Genomic DNA, 6,481 nt, shown 5'->3' with positions numbered 1-6,481 from the left:
GGCATCTCAACTATTCAGAATCTAAGATCCTTCCTACCTGAGGTGCACATACCCATTTCAATACACTTCAGTTGACTAGGTTAGGTATATTGCATAACCACCATTTTGTCTCTGACTGTTTTTCTTCACAGCAATGTCTCAAAACATCATAGAGCCAGATATTCAGTAGGTGGCAACTTCTATTGCTTAATCAGGCACATGGCTGAAACAGACTAATCTTTGATGTTATTCTTTATGGAAAGCTTTCAGATTATTTCTCAAATTTGACTGCAATATTTTATTACTTATAATACTACATAATGTATATCTAAAAGTAAAACCAAGTCCTGGGAATAACTGCACAGTATGCCAATATTTAATGTAGAGGAAGGATCAAGGGTGCTGGTATAGATGAGTTAGGAGGGTTAAACATCCGTCCATCCATCCATTCATCCATGCATTTTCTATATCGCTTATCCTACATAGGGTTGCATGGAGCCTGGAGCGTATCCCAGGGGACTCGGGGCATGAGGCAGGGGACAATCACACACACATTAACACACCATGAATGGGTTGTCTACATACAACTAGAAATGCCAATCAGGTGAAACCTCCTATCATTCAAATATAGAAAGACATCAAAGGCTTGATTTTTGCTATCCACATCAGATTTTTTGCTATTAACAAACATTAGATTTTTGTCGAACCAAACACAACAGCACCACCACTTGTTGTAAGATAAATATACAGAATGCCATGAAGAATTGAGGCTGGGGATTATTTCTTTCTAGCATTGACTGTAGAGTTATGCAGCCTATCAGTGACAGACGTGTCAGGTGATTACACCTTAGATTTCATGTGCATTTCGGCTGATATTTCTCAGTCCGCTTTGCTGATATGTCATACAATACTAGGTATAATAATGAACATGAACAAATTGGATTATGAAATCTATCATATTTTTCCATAAAATACCTTTTTGTTGAAGAAGAAACTAAAAATAGGTAGACTAAGCACACATTATCTGTTCAAAGTACAAATTATAAAAAAGAATGGATGACAGCCATAAGCTTAGTGTTTTTTTTAATGAAAGGATTTAATTGTGTATGTAGTAGTTTGCCCCACATTATTCTTATTATGATATTGATGAGATGTAATGATATAATGCATTGCTCATGCTTAATAGTTTCATTGTCAAGCTATTGATAGTTATTAGATTTTAGCCCACACAACTAGTTGTCGATTCATAAGCTTTTATGACAATTCTGTGAATTTAAAAAGCCATAAAGATCAATCTCCTTGATAAGACCAAAAAAATATACGTTTCACTTAAAAATATATATACATTTTATACATATACATATATACATTTTTATACATTTACAGTATCTCACAAAAGTGAGTACACTCCTCACATTTTGGTAAATATTTGATTATATCTTTTCATGTGACAACACTGAAGAAATGACACTTTGCTACAATGTAAAGTAGTGAGTGTACAGCTTGTGTAACAGTGTAAATTTGCTGTCCCCTCAAAATAACTCAACACAGCCATTAATGTCTAAACCGCTGGCAACAAAAGTAAGTACACCCCTAAGCACCCCTAAGTATTTTGTGAGATACTGTATACACAAAACTTCTCATACAATATTCAGTACACAGGGGCCTGTAAATAATGCTTAAAAATGGGATAGAAGGTCTGATAGAACCTTATATTGTTAGACCCACATATTGTTAGGCATTATGTCTCATTGCCTGAACCAAGCCTTTACATTCTACTTCCTTGTTTCTTGTATTTTGTTTTTTGGACAACTTTTTTTGGACAAAATTGTTTGCAGTAGGTTTTTGATAGATTCTAGCTCATAAACTAGCTCTTGAACCTACACAAAAAAACATCTCCTGTATTCTTCCTCCCAACATACTATCTCCTATACACCAATCAGCCATAACATTAAAAGATGACACTGACATGTGACATGAATAACATTGATTATCTCAGTACAATGGCACCTGTCAAGGGGTGGGATATATTAAGCAGCAAATGTACATTCAGTTCTTGAAGTTGATGTGTTGGAAGCAGGAAAACTGGGAAAGTGTAAAGATCTGAGCGACTTTGACAAGGGCCAAATTGTGATTGCCAGACGACTGGATCAGAGCATCTCCAAAATGGCAGGTCTTGTGGGGTGTTCCTGGTGGTTAGTACCTAACGAAAGTGGTCCAAGAAAGGACAACCGGTGAACCGACGAGAGGATAATGGGTGCCGAAGGCTTATTTCATGCGCGTGGGGAACGAAGGCTAACCTGTCTGGTCCAATCCCACAGAAGAGCTACTGTAGCGCAAATTGCTGAAAAAGTTATGCTGGCTATGATAGAAAGGTATCAGAACACACAGTGCATCGCAGATTGCTGTGTACTGTATGGGGCTGAGCAGCCGCAGACTGGTCAGAGTGCTCATGCTGTCCACCACTGAAAATGCCTACAAAGTGCATCAGAACTGGACCATGGAGCAATGGAAGAAGGTGGCCAAGTCTGATGAATCACATTTTCTTTTACATCATGTGGATGGTCAGATGCGTGTGTGTCGCTTACCCAGGGGAGAGATGGTTCCAGGATGCACTATAGGAAGAAGGCAAGCCGGCAGGGGCAGTGTGATGCTCTGGACAATGTTCTGCTGGGAAACCTTCGGTCCTGGCATTCATGTGGATGTTACTTTGACACGTACCACCTACCTAAACATTGTTGCAGACCAAGTACACCTCTTCATGGCAACAGTATTCCCAAATAGGAGTGGCCTCTTTCAGCAGGATAATACGTCCTCCTACATTGCAAAAATGTTCAGGAATGGTTTGAGGATCATGACAAAGAGTTTAAGGTGTTGACTTGGCCTCCAGATTCCCCAGATCTCAATCCAATCAAGCATCTGTGGGATGTGCTGGACAAATAAGTCCATGGAGGCTCCACCTCACAACTTACAGGACTTGAGGGATCTGCTCTTAACGTGTTGGTGCCAGATACCACAGCACACCTTCAGATGTCTTGTGGAGTCCATGCCTTGATGGATCAGAGCTGTTTTGACGGCTAAAGTGGGACCTACACAATATTAGGCAGGTGCTTTTAATGTTATGGCTGATCAGTGTATTTTTTTTAGGATGCATTTTTTGTTTTCACTAGCTACTGCATGAAACTAGCTAGTTAAATGAGATTTGCGCAATACTGCAGTGCAACAATCAATGTAAAAGTCACTCAGCTCAGTTTTTGGCCTGTCAGGCATCACGTGTTTTCAAACAGCCGTTCATGTTATGCCACAGGGCAGTTGAACACACTCTGAGAAAAGGGCTTACTGCCCTTTAAACAGACACATAAGCTCACAGATGGCCACGATTGGCTAGTGTTGCTCTGATTGACAGGGAAAAGAGTAACACCATCCCTCCTGACAGCATGACCAGTTTTGCTCTTTTGGACTACCACAGATGGCTGTGTCAGGACATGGCCCCTTATAACAACTGTATTTTTGTGTTCAATCCCTTTTCAAGAACACCTTATTGTGGTCAATTGAAGCTATATAACATTACTTTTTCTGCCATTGGTAAAAGTTGACCATAAATATTTTCTGTTGCAGTTTGATTTTCATATACTTATGTCACCAGAATTAAGATACGCATTCAGAAACATCTCTAAAACAGAAATTTTTCTGAAGTAACATTCCCATCTATTTGGAAAAAAAAAATTCTCTATTTCTGTGGGTGCAAAATGGTCAGGTATGGTGCTGTACTTGATAGCTTTTGTCTCTCTGGTATAAAATGAACGTTTCTCTCAGTCCAAAGCCAATGATCAACCTTCTCTGAATTCACGAAGGAATTAACAAATCAAAGTTAATGTGAAAATCTGTAAAAGAAATTTATCCCATATATTTATTTTTCTTAGTATTCTCAACTCATTGAGAATATTGAGGCTAAAATGTATGAATAATTGTTCAATAAGCATCTGCAGGCACACTACGTCATGTGGAACCAATTGAGTGCAGGATACGTGTACTGTAATGACACACCGCATTACGTACACAGATCATACACACACACACATCCACTCACAGTCACACATTCCCATTTTAGCCCTACAGCTCCTGACTGACTAACCCCCCTCTGACTAAGCATGCATTTTAATCACACAGTTATTTTGTTTCAGGGGAAGTGTTTCACAGACAATGTACAACAATTAAAAAAATGACTCACAGCATCGCAAATTGTTTCTGTTCAAATGAATTCTGATAAGTCTTAATCGGGCTCAATAGCCAAAGCAGTCAGGTTGTGCATTGATGCTCATTTTACACTTGTAATGCTTTGCTTTGGCCTCTCACTAATATCTCTTCAACAAAATTGTCTTATTTTTCCTTGCGCATGTTCAATGAGGCTTTTCAAAAGGACATTGCTCTGTTTGCAGTTAATTATACACCACGTCTGTACGTCTGGGGTCCTAAACCATGGTGTACAGTCTGTATAGTTTCTATAGAATAGTGAAAAGTACTCATCAGACAGTCATCATGATGTGTAGAGTGAATAGCTGGGAAGGTATAGATGTCTTTTAGTTTATTTTCGCGTTCACATGGAAAGGTCGGTCAAACCTTTTATATTTAGGTTGGTTTCAATCCAAAAGCAATTAAACAAGCCATACACGACAGTGGCAAGGAAAAACTTCCTGACTCCATGAATCCTTGAGAGGAACCAGACTGAAAAATGAACCTCCTCTGGGTGACACCAGATATTGGGATTATTAATCATTACTGTTCCACAATTACTGTATATTCTATAATGTCAAACAGTACTAAATGTTTTAGAAGGATGCTCAGCATCATATGAGTGATTGGGTTCTTGGGTACAAGTCTACAGTATCTAGAGGTGAGTATTGGGAAGTGATAGCTCAATGGTTAAGATGTTGAACTCCTAATCAAAAGATTGTGAGTTCAAAGCCCAGCCCAGCCAAGCTCAATGGTTAAGATGTTGAACTCCTAATCAAAAGATTGTGAGTTCAAAGCCCAGCCCAGCCAAGCTGTCTTGAGCAAGACCCTCAACTGCTCAGTTGTAAAATAAGATAAATGTAAGCTGCTCTGGTTAAGGGCATCGGCTGAACTCTTTAAATGTAAATGTATCCACATGAGATTATGCAAGGGTGCAAACTGCTTTTGGGAAATGCAATATTTACAAGATCAATATGAGACCATCCACAGCAACAGCAGGTGAGTCATATGTACAGAAAGCTCCAAGCAAAAGAACTATCAGCATGAATCAAGCAGGTGAGAGGAGCAGTAGATACACATCAGGATCAGGCACTGACCACATTTTACTCTACATTTTTTTAAACAAATTGGTCTAATGTTCATGTATGTTTTCCTCTTCATATGATTACTGTTATGATTCATATGCAGTCTCGGATATGTCACTAAAAAAAAAAGTAATTTACTACAGATTACAAATTACTACTTTGCATTTGCAAAATTGGAATTTGATTACATTGCTGATTACTGCATGTAAAAAGTCATAAGTGTACTAATTACTTTACTTTAAAGTTACTTTCAAAGCCTATCAAACCTACAAAAATATGCTACAAAAAAGTTGGATTTATCATAAAACTTGCCTCGGGTGTTGTTACTGTTTGTAGGACTACCAGACCGATAAAATATACAACTTTTCTAACTAGGCTAGGTTGGTGTCGCTAGCCAAGGGGAGGCACAGCTAAGCTATCAGTGTATGGGTTTAGCTGCTACAGTGGCATGCAGAGTACGTTATCTGTCCTTGTGCTCTGCTCATATCATGTTCACGCAAACTGGAACTCATACAGACATTTACACACCTTGTGTTCCTGCTCAGCATCAGAGGATGTTACTGTTTCTGTTTCAACACCTTTACTGGTTTAAAAAATGAAATAAATTTTTCCTCACACGGGCTGTGTAAGCTAGCGTTTGGCAGAATTGAGAGCTGTCAGCCAACAAGACATGAGTATTTATATGTATTTTCTTGTAAACCCTGTCTGATTGGTGTCCGCCATCTTCTTTTACTGACGGCCAGTTAAATAATGACAAACCACACCAAGTGGAGAATTATTCAGGGCTAAAGAAAAAACTCTTTGGGGCTACAGCCACAAATGCCCAGGCCAGGTTACACCCCTGGCAGTCACGCAAAACTTGATTTATTTTAAAAATGCATTTTACTTAATATTGCTTTCTTAACAATAAATTAATAACAATTTTATTGACATCAGTAACTGTAATCAAATGACAAATTTAAAATACAATGCGTAACATTACTGCATTATCAGAAAAAGTAATTTGAATACAGTTAACACAAAGTAAGCTTTTTGACATTGAGAGGCCTTATTTCTGCCCCGTCTACAAAATGCTTAGCAAACAAATGTTTAGACAAATCACAGAGACATTATATGACATTTTAAAATTCCTGAAAGAACATTCAGAAGATAAAGTTATTTATGGTCGGTGTGATTCCAATTGT

The sequence above is a fragment of the Ictalurus furcatus genome, chromosome 12 (assembly GCF_023375685.1).
Source record: "Ictalurus furcatus strain D&B chromosome 12, Billie_1.0, whole genome shotgun sequence".
In the NCBI taxonomy this organism is placed as follows: Eukaryota; Metazoa; Chordata; class Actinopteri; order Siluriformes; family Ictaluridae; genus Ictalurus; species Ictalurus furcatus.
The sequence above is the reverse complement of the archived record's forward strand: the minus strand, read 5'-3'. Positions refer to the sequence as shown.